The following is a 10,000-nucleotide window of genomic DNA, read 5'->3' as shown; positions in this document are numbered from 1 at the left end:
TATATATAAATCACATTTATCTAAACTTAGGTTTAAAAATAGGTCAAATCACTAGATATCTACGCTTCCCGCTAAAAAAACACACACACAAAGGAAGTGTTGAACCTAAGGTCAACTGGGCCTTTGTCCTGTAAGTGCCTGCCCATTGGCTAATTAGGAGAGGCGCAGTGGAAAAAAGGAAGCTGATTGGCTAACTAAAAACTCAATGGAATATACGTATATCAAAACGCGAGACAACAACAAATTTTCACATAAGCCTGATGAATCCTAGCGTGGATGAAACGCGGAATATTCTGTGTAGCTTAATTGCCATGTATATTTTTGTAACTAATACCTAGCTCTATCTATGTACTGGGCACTGTTGAAGTAAATACGTAAATATTACGCATAATAGTATACTTTCGTATATTCATTTATGTGATTAAATAAAGTAGTCATATATATATATATATATATATATATATATATATATATATATATATACATACATGTATATATATATATATACTAGCAAAAGTACCCGTGGTTGACTGGGTTCAAAAGCAGCCTACAGAAAATGGCCTCTGATTTATTAAAGTATGATAGGTTATGAAAAGGAAGGGTTGTAATTAGATAGCTTCGAATTTGGGGGTATCAAAACCAAAGTAAAATATGATGAAAGTAAAAATATAATAGATAAACCCCATAATTTATTATACCATATCTGTTCACACTGAAACACTTATCACAATATTCTGTGGATCTATATTAAAAAACCTTGCTAAACTTTGTGACATATTTGCATTCTATGGAGGTCAGGCGCGAACGAACACCCCATAATTTTATTATACCATGTTTCATCAAACTGAAACATAATTAGTAAAGTATACTTATTGATATGAAAAGTCTTTATTAAAGTTTGTGCCTATTTCCATTCTATGGAGGCCAGACGCGAACGCAGACCCTATAATTTTATTATACCATCCCTATTTAAGTTAAAACATACTTATCAAAGTATTATTATGTACATCTATATCAAAAACACTTGTAAACGTTTTTTTGTTAATTTTTACTTTTTTTTATTTCCATACTTTGTGGGCCAGGCGCGTACGCAGACCTCACAAATTTAATGAATCATTATTATGCCAGATCAAATATACCCATTCCTGTGTTTCGATACATTCTCTATTATTATATGTGATCAGTTTTCTATAATAGTTAACCATATAGGAGCCTATTCGTGACCACACACACACACACACACACACACACACACACACTTTCTTGTGAACAAATAAAATTTAAATAGTAGTTAGAATAATTCATATAAAACAACTCGTTCGTATAATTGATTTGTTAATCTATCAGTCGGCCATGTTTCAGTTTGGCTATTTTCTAATTGCGCCATATCGACAGCAAATTTGGACAAAAAATCGTTTTTTTAATGTTGGAAAATCCAGCTAACCCAAATGAAGTAATTCTTCTTCTATCTTCTATATATATAAAAGCCAAACGTCTGTGTGTATGTATGTATGTTTGTTTGTAACGCTAAAACTTTTGAAAGACGAAACCAAACTTGACAAATTTGGTATCATATCGAAGCCCCATCACCCGGATGACAAATATCGAAATTTCACGTCAAACGGACCACTAGAAGTTGGTCAACTGATCAGTTATCTTCGAGGGGGGCCCCCAAAAAACCTGTCATTATCTATATATATAAAAGACAAATGTTTGTTTGTAACGCTAAAACTTGAGATGAAAGATTCCTCTCCCCTAAGAATAAAACATATGTTCAATATCTGCTTTTGTTTTTTCATTGTTTATACGGTCCCGAGCAACGCCGGGTAGCCCTGCTAGTTTTTTATATATATCTCAGTCAAAGAAGATACTACACTTTGATCCTGTAAAAATTTTTACACTCTAAAGAATTAATTCACGTGACTCTTGTGATTCATGCATCTCAGAACGAAGGAATTTTTTAAAACTCAAACAGTTGAAGACCTACGAAAACGGGGGTGGTATCTTTATAACGAACGATCTTTTATGTTTTAGAATTTATTGTTCTGCATAATAACTACCGTTCTCAAGCCCTTTTTCTAGGAATTTAATGACGCAGCTCTACTTCTGACGCACCTCCATGACAGGTGTTACTTTTTAGAGTCTCACACCGTCATTAGAGACTGCAACAGAGAGATGGAACTTTTAGGTCATGAATTCATAAGTTCAGTCATGATAACCATATTATTTGCAATCTCCTTTTATCCATTCGGATGAAATAAAAATTAGGAGGCATTATTTTTAGAACGTCCCTCGTAACTATGAAAAGATTTTCCTACATAGTCACCAGCATTCTTAATCCACTTTTGCCAGGCTCTTTTCAGGTATCGGTTGTAAAAGTCTGGAACACACTTTGTCATTCATATTTCTCACGCTACTCTGAAATTGACGAACCCCTGAAATTGACGAACCCATCTCCTAACTGTGCTGACGTCAACAACATCGGCTTCGTAAACGTTTAACAGGCGCCGGTGAATGTTGATCGGTTCAATATTTTTATGCATGGAGGAATTCAATGACGCATCTCTGCTTCTGGTGCTCATCTATGACAAGGCTTGCTTTCTTAAAGTCTCATACTGTCAATATCTGCAACAGAAACATGAAAATTTCAGTTAATGAATGCATGAATGCAATTTTCAATCCCCTCTGATCCGTTCAAGCGGAATGAAAAAAAATAGGAGGAATTAGTTTTGGAACATCCCCCGTAACTATGAAAGCATTCCTAGTACAACAGAAAAAATATGAATGTACAGAATGAGGAGGTTTGAAAATAAGGTCCTAGTGTAAGAACTTACAGCGTTCACCGTCGTTAGGGCTTCCCTTCCGTGGGTTTCTCTCGTGTAGTCGTGCTAATATAAAGCAAGCATAGTTAATCTTGAAAAAAAAAATGGCTGCGGTCGAACTGCTTTTTGGGAGCTTTGTTGCAACGAATTCAGACGTTGTTAAGAAACAGGGAAGTGGAGAAGGAATGTGTCCTTTACCAGCGACTAATGTCGCTAAGCAGCAAACCGATGTGTAGAATAAAGAAAATAAGTGTGAAAGGAGGACGAAATTTACAGCGGTTGGGTTTATATAGTTTATATAGACTAGCTCGTGTGACTCTTGTGATTGAGTTACCCGTTGGCCAATCCACGGATCCATTAACAAGCAAGGAAAGCAACCGCTGGCCAATCAATTAATGCGTTAGAAATTGCAATTATCTTAACCCAAAAAGCATGTGCTAAATAACTACTTCTGTTGAATGTTAAACTAAATTAACCCAAACAGATATTTCTGATGTCTCAATCGTAGTGAAAAAGTATATCATCATCATCATCATCATCATCATCATCATCATCATCATCATCATCATCATCATCCGGTTTTGGTACATAAAGTGCTTCGAGTGTCCCAGAATCTGAAATGGGCAACGCCAGGACACGTATCACGCTTGCTCTTCATGTGGTTAACTTTCGTCAACCTCGTGACTCATTTCGTGCATTTTGTCGTTCAATTCTTACATTCCACGAGCGATATTTCAAGCAAAGAGAGAAGGCATGATGTTTTTTTTGGGGGGAGGGGGAGCTAGGAATCTATCATGGACTAGTTTTTGACCTTTAGTGGCATTTATTTTATTTCCTTACATCAAGTGGCTGCGTGCCTTGCCTGAAGTTATTTTCCTCGTGATTGGAGGATCCAGGCGTGTAATGGAATTGACACAGGAATGGCAGGCTAGCACATGGTAAAATCATATGAGAGGCTGAGTGCGTGAGACGTCTAAAACTCCAATACGAACCTTCGGATTGATCATGGCACGTAAGATTCCATTTCACGCACATAACAAATGCGCCTCTCTTTCGAATGAGAAAGCACATTAGCAACAACTTATGCCAACGTAGCCAGTTGCGTTACTGTCTACTAAATCTTCTTTTGCGTGATCTACAATATCTTACCTGACAGGTGTGCAAAACCGGAAATAACAGGTAGATGAAAGGTGTAAAACTTGCACATGTTAATTGCGTCAGTATATCGGTTTCTTTCTTGTTTTTGTTTTTTGTTTGCGTTTGCATGTTTTGTAATGATTGTTTTTTTTGGGGGGGGCTTAAGGGGGGATATGATTGGAACTGAAACGAAAAGATAGACACGTCCTTGTTTCGCTGACTCATACGAACGTAAAATTTAAATAATTGGAATTCTTTTTTAAGATGAGTACATTGTATTATTCATCCGTTTAGTTAATGCGGACAATTAGCCTCATCTTTATTAGTTGTTATTTCACGACGTTTCGGCCAACTATTCATCTGGCCTTCGTCAGGTGGTGAACCGCGACGGATAGGAACATCGAATCTCCTAACTGCATCCTCAGCAATTACTGCTTTCCCTGGTTGTCGTCGTCTCACCAAGTGTTTGGCCAACTAAGCCTTTGGCCAGCTTTGTGTAGGATTGAAACCGCTGTCTTCAGACAATGCTCACCTGGAACGGTAGAGATTCAACGTCTTTACGGGCGCCGAAGATGGAGTTAGGAGATTCGGCGTTCCTATCCCGTCGCGGTTAACCACCTGACGAAGGCCAGGGGAATAGTTGGCCGAAACGTCGTGAAACAGCAACTAGAAGATAAGTATAATAGTCCACAGTAACTAAACAGATGAATAATACAAAATTTAAAGTTTATCATGCTTCTTTTTTGTTGTTCATATTGCATAAAATAATCTTAGTGTAATGGAAGTACTTTGTTTGTCTTGTGTGTGTGTGTGTGTGTGTGTGTGTGTGTGTGTGTGTGTGTGTGTGTGTGTGTGTGTGCCGATTCGACTGTTAAGCGCTACATCGACCGTTTTTTACATCAGTTGATCATTGTCAAGCCTGTCAAAGGAGTGATATGGCGTTAAACAGACAATTCAATTTTCTGTTTAACGGCATATCACATTTGTTTAGGCTATTAAGTACCAAATAACAATGCCCATCACATATGCTTTTGTGAACACAAGTTGCTATCTTTTTTTTCAGTAAGATAAAACATTTTTTTGTTTCGCTACGTTTTAAATGAAGATTGGCATTTTTAATTATTGGCATTATTCGGACTGCTGGGTAAGGAGGTGTTGGGGTGATAATGCTACCATGGATGTAATGTTCCAGCTATCAGGGAAACAAGACTCGACTCGTCATTTGTTAAAGAGTTTGAAGGGAACATGTGCTAGCTCTCCGAATATAAAGGGATAGGATCAGACCCAAACGTCGCAAAAACGAGGTAACGGCATTCAAACGTTTTGAATGTCTTGCTTGTATTAATAAGCAAGAACAAAAGCGAAAAACAAAAGAACCCTGTGCAAAGGCACAATAATCATTGTTTATTTATAAGTATCTCTTAAAGTTAACATTGTCAAGCTCTTAGGAAACCTCAAGGTCGACAAACCTTGATCTATATAATTGCCTAGTATTTTTGGATGCGCCAACCATCCATCTATCCAGCGCGGCCGTAGCCATGATTGAACTCACTACACAAGTTTTTAGTGTAATTCAAATCTTGTCGGTAGCTGAATACTTGATGCTTCGCCATCACTAGATGAGGTGCCTACCACCGCTTAAGTCTCATCTACCCTCGAGAGAAGGATAGACCACGCCAGTTTCTCAACCTCGTATTTTACTTCGCGGTACATACAGCGCCTTGCCTTCCCAAATGGTTACCGATCTGGTATTGGCTAGGCACAACGTTGCTTAACTTCGGTGATCTGGCGAGAACCGGTGTGTTAACGTAATGGTGCCAACGAAATTAGAAATAAGAAAATCCACCCGTCCTTTGGTCTGTTACGCTTGAGTTTGAAATTAGATTTTAATTGCTGAAAGCACAGATTAAAAGGATATCGAATGTTTTTTTTTTGTTTTTTGTTTTTTGTTGATTTTTGTCTTTTTGTTTTTTCGTTGTTTTTTTTTTTGTTTTGTTTTGTTTTTTCTGGTTCGTTCTTTGTTTATTACTCATTACAAACAAGAAATTCAAAACGTTCTCAACGGCGTTATATCGTTTGACTCATGAGAACGAGTCATGCAAATAAAGGTCAACGTGAATCTTTTATACAATAAAAAGTATCCTTTATGTCTTTAATGTATAGTAATATCTGTGTGTGTGTGTGTGTGTCGCCACCTTTTCCCTCCCTCTCTTTCCCTCTTCGCTCTCTCTTTCTCTCTCTCTCTCTCTCGATCTCTCTATGCTTTGATCTGCCAGTGCTGCGGCGGTGTGTGTGTGTGTGTGTGTATGTGTGTGTGTGTGTGTGTGTGTGTGTGTGTGTGTGTGTGCGTGTGTGTGTGTGTGTGTGTGTGCTTCGATGTACCAATCCCGTTTGACGCTTCTATTAATCGCTTATTAAGTGTTTATTTTAGAAAACATGTCACATCCATGATATATAAAGGAACTCAACCATCACTTTAGTGGCATATATTTTGTCGTGTAGATTATAGACAAAAAAGTCAGTGTTAACGGTTTCTGAACTAAATCAATTCCAGTGGTGTCCTACCTGATTCAGGCATTGACGGCTATGACTCTCCATCTATCTCTCTCCCTCGAAGCATTCAGGAATTAATTGTTGCTCATCATTCACAGCCTCATTGACGCTGTTTTCTCGAAAGTTTTTGATGTATTGCTACAGCTTCCTTTGTAGTATTAAAGACAAAAGTTTGCAGTTTCTTTCTGTCCGAGCAAATCCCATACTGGGCGATTTTCCTGACCATTGTACCCAAGCACAAGGAGATACGAAACCATGAAGTTATTTTTTATTGCTTCGGTATTACATTAGAAAAATCTGTGTAGTTTAATTGCCACGTATATTTTCGAAGTTTACCGTACACAGAAACGCGCGCGCGCGCGCACACACACACACACATATATATATATAGTCATCCACACACAGTACTGTTTCACTGTATCATAGCTCATCAGTGCGGTTAGACAGGCAACTATACCTCAAACCAGGATCGAAACGCGACCGCCCAAACGACAGTTAAGGTCCTCCCACCACTACCCTATTCGGCTGCGACTGTGTAGGCAGTGAATTGACGATGCTTTGACACACACAAACATATATATATATATATATATATATCCCAGGTATAAATCCTCCTATATTTTTAACTCAAACGTTGAAGGATTACGAAGACTGTAGTAGTAACATTGAAACGAGCGACCTTTTATCTTTCTACATACTCGTCGCTATTCTCAATGCACTTTTTAATAGAAATTCAACAACGGATCTCTATTTCTGACGTGGGTTGCTTTCTTAGAATCTAACCGTCAATATCTGTAAGAGAGCGATGAAGCTTTCAGGCCAGGAATACATAAGTTCAGTCAGCATAACAATGCAATTTGCAATGCGCTTTGATTCATTCGTCGGAATTAAAAATACGAGGCATTACTCTTGAAATTTATATTTATATATATATATATATATATATATATATATATATATATATATATATATAGTCATCCACATATAGTACTGTTTCGCTATTTCACAGCTCATCAGTGCGGCTAGACAAGCAACTATCTCAAGCCAGGATCGAAACTCGACCGCCTAAATGACAGTCAGAGCTTCTAACCATAGCGCTATTCGACTGCTGCTATGAATTAACAGTGTTTTGACACTGTCCAAATACCTAAGTTCAATTTGTTTACACAATATATATATATATATATATATATATATATATATATATAAATATATGTATATATATGTATATATATGTATATATATATATATATATATATATATCGCGATTGACATTCATTCAAATTATTGATGCGTTTAAGAATGAAATCGACAAAAAACAAGTCATAAATTAAGAACATATGAAACTACGTGAATTGCACTTTTAAATGTTTTTGGAACCAATCCTACTCTCTAGATCTGGTTCCCAGAGAATACTAGCTGTTTGCAGATATTAATGCACCAGGGATCTATATTAGTTGTTGATTAAGTAGTTAGATCAGAAACCGAGATTATTTTGAGATTAAATACAAATCGTTCTACAAAAATGGAATCGTTAAAAGTGTTGGAATCAGCGTATTATATTCGAACGAGACTATGTTGATGGATAAAGTCAAATTTGTCCAAAAGTTATTTTCTTAGTTACGACCGGGACTCATTGAGTGATGTGTTACCATTTATAATACGTTTTGCTTATAGTCACGATTGTCCGTTTTTTCTGACTTCCGGTTTCTGGTGCCCATGATTTCTGTTGGATAATTAGACATGACCAAGCAAACAAAAACGCCATTTTTAACATGGGAGGGGGGTCACGTTCTTTAAGGGGACGATAATCATTAATTAGAAGGAACTATATCTTGTTTTCACTGTTGTCTCGTCTGCGAAGCTGAAACCGTAAGTGAAAAAGAAGACTATAACCAACTTTTTATCATACGTCATTTTTTTCATCTACAGCTACCTAAAAAATGGTACTGTCCCAATTTCTTTTGCGTGGATCATTGTTATGCGTCGATTTGTGACAATTAATGTAGGGCATTGCACTCAGGTGTTGGAGTTTTAATAATTTCATAATAAAAAAAAGTCCCTTACCTATTTTGAGATTTATAACTAGGGATGTGACAACAGCATATTCTTTACATTCTTTTGACTCTCGAGTATATATATCCGACACAGTTAGACTCAGCTAATCAACCGAGAACCACATCAGACTATATAAAAACATACAAGATATTAACGGATATATACTCAAGAGTCAAAACAATGAAAAGAATATGCTGTTGTCACAGACCTAACCAAAGCGATACAACTTTGACCTTCTCCAAAAATTTGATGACACAGGCACCTTCTTCTTCTTCTTCTTCTTCCTTTTTTTTCTTTCTTTCTTTTTTCTTTGTTTATTTCGTCCCTTCCTTCACTCCTTTGTGTAATTACATAATCGTTCAAGGTTTTCAATTATCTGGAAAGAAAAAAAAATCCTCATGACTGAATATAACTTGGAAAAGTGAGTCGGTGAAAAACTATTTACTACCCAATCGTGGGTCGAGGTCTTTAGTAAAGAGGTTAAAGTTCCCAATTAGCCTCGGAATTTAATGTTTTCCCACCGCATGTAGATACGGCACAAAGCCAGAAGACGGGGAGAACAAGTCAATGCACAAAAGGTAAAAAGCGCATGAGCAACCTCGTCGCCATTCCCTGGTGAGGGCGTCTCAGGAAGTCAGCAATAAACAAGCTACTTTCTAAAGCGGTAATCCATATAAGGGTGAGCTTCTTATGTCTAAAGGGAACGAATGCCTCTTAAATTGACTAATCTCTGTCAGACTGGTTGTCAATGACAAATCCTCGAATATTATGCTATTGGTTAGAAAGAAAGATTTCGTCTTTGGATGTATAGTTTTGAAATGAATATTTCTTTTTCAGTTCTTACACTAACGATCGAGCACTTTATGTGATTTCTTTTGATCACTTGCTGACATGCTATATATATAAATATATATATATATATATATATATATATATATATATATATACATGTGTGTGTGTGCGTGTATAAAATATATATAAAGATATATAAATAAATATATAAATATATATATATACTAGCTGTACCGGGCCACGCGTTGCTGTGGCTCAGTTTGTTAAAATGGAACACATGTGAAAGTAGAGAAAAGTTTGATTGTTTTTTTCCAGAGAATGTACAAATTATTTTTTTTTTTAATAGATGTTAAGAAAATAAACAGAAAAATACTTCCATCATTAATTATGCAAAAAAAAAAAGTAAAATACGATAAAACTTGCTGAGTATGCACTGTTTTACGGTTGTTGTAAAAATGTAACGGAAACTTAAATTTCGCTTCATTTTAATCTTTCTTAATTATTTAATTGTCCCCCCCCCAACGAATATAATCAAAACAGTAACATTCAACAATTGTATTTATCTATATAAAACACAAAATGGGTGTTTGTATTACTGTACACATAGATTCGAAAAAGTTGTGAAAAAAAAACCCAAA

General features: G+C 36.4%; 1 protein-coding gene across 6 annotated transcripts in view; it reads right to left on the bottom strand.

Annotated features, from left to right (window-relative positions):
- The window catches only part of LOC145252609 (uncharacterized), a 148,904-nt gene that overhangs the window by 12,569 nt on the left and 126,335 nt on the right, over nt 1-10,000 (bottom strand). For 4 of the 6 annotated variants that reach the window (XM_080112315.1, XM_080112320.1, XM_080112319.1 and 1 more), the window contains one exon: nt 8,580-8,946. The gene's annotated coding sequence lies outside the window, so the exon portion shown is untranslated. Of the gene's footprint in view, nt 1-2,326; nt 2,626-8,579; nt 8,947-10,000 lie in introns of all 6 variants that reach the window. The other 2 variants (XM_080112318.1, XM_080112317.1) reach the window with 2 other exon arrangements.

Source organism: Euprymna scolopes, chromosome 29 (genome assembly GCF_053919585.1).
Source record: "Euprymna scolopes isolate OS-2025 chromosome 29, ASM5391958v1, whole genome shotgun sequence".
In the NCBI taxonomy this organism is placed as follows: domain Eukaryota; kingdom Metazoa; phylum Mollusca; class Cephalopoda; order Sepiida; family Sepiolidae; genus Euprymna; species Euprymna scolopes.
This window is presented reverse-complemented; position numbering and strand designations above follow the sequence as displayed.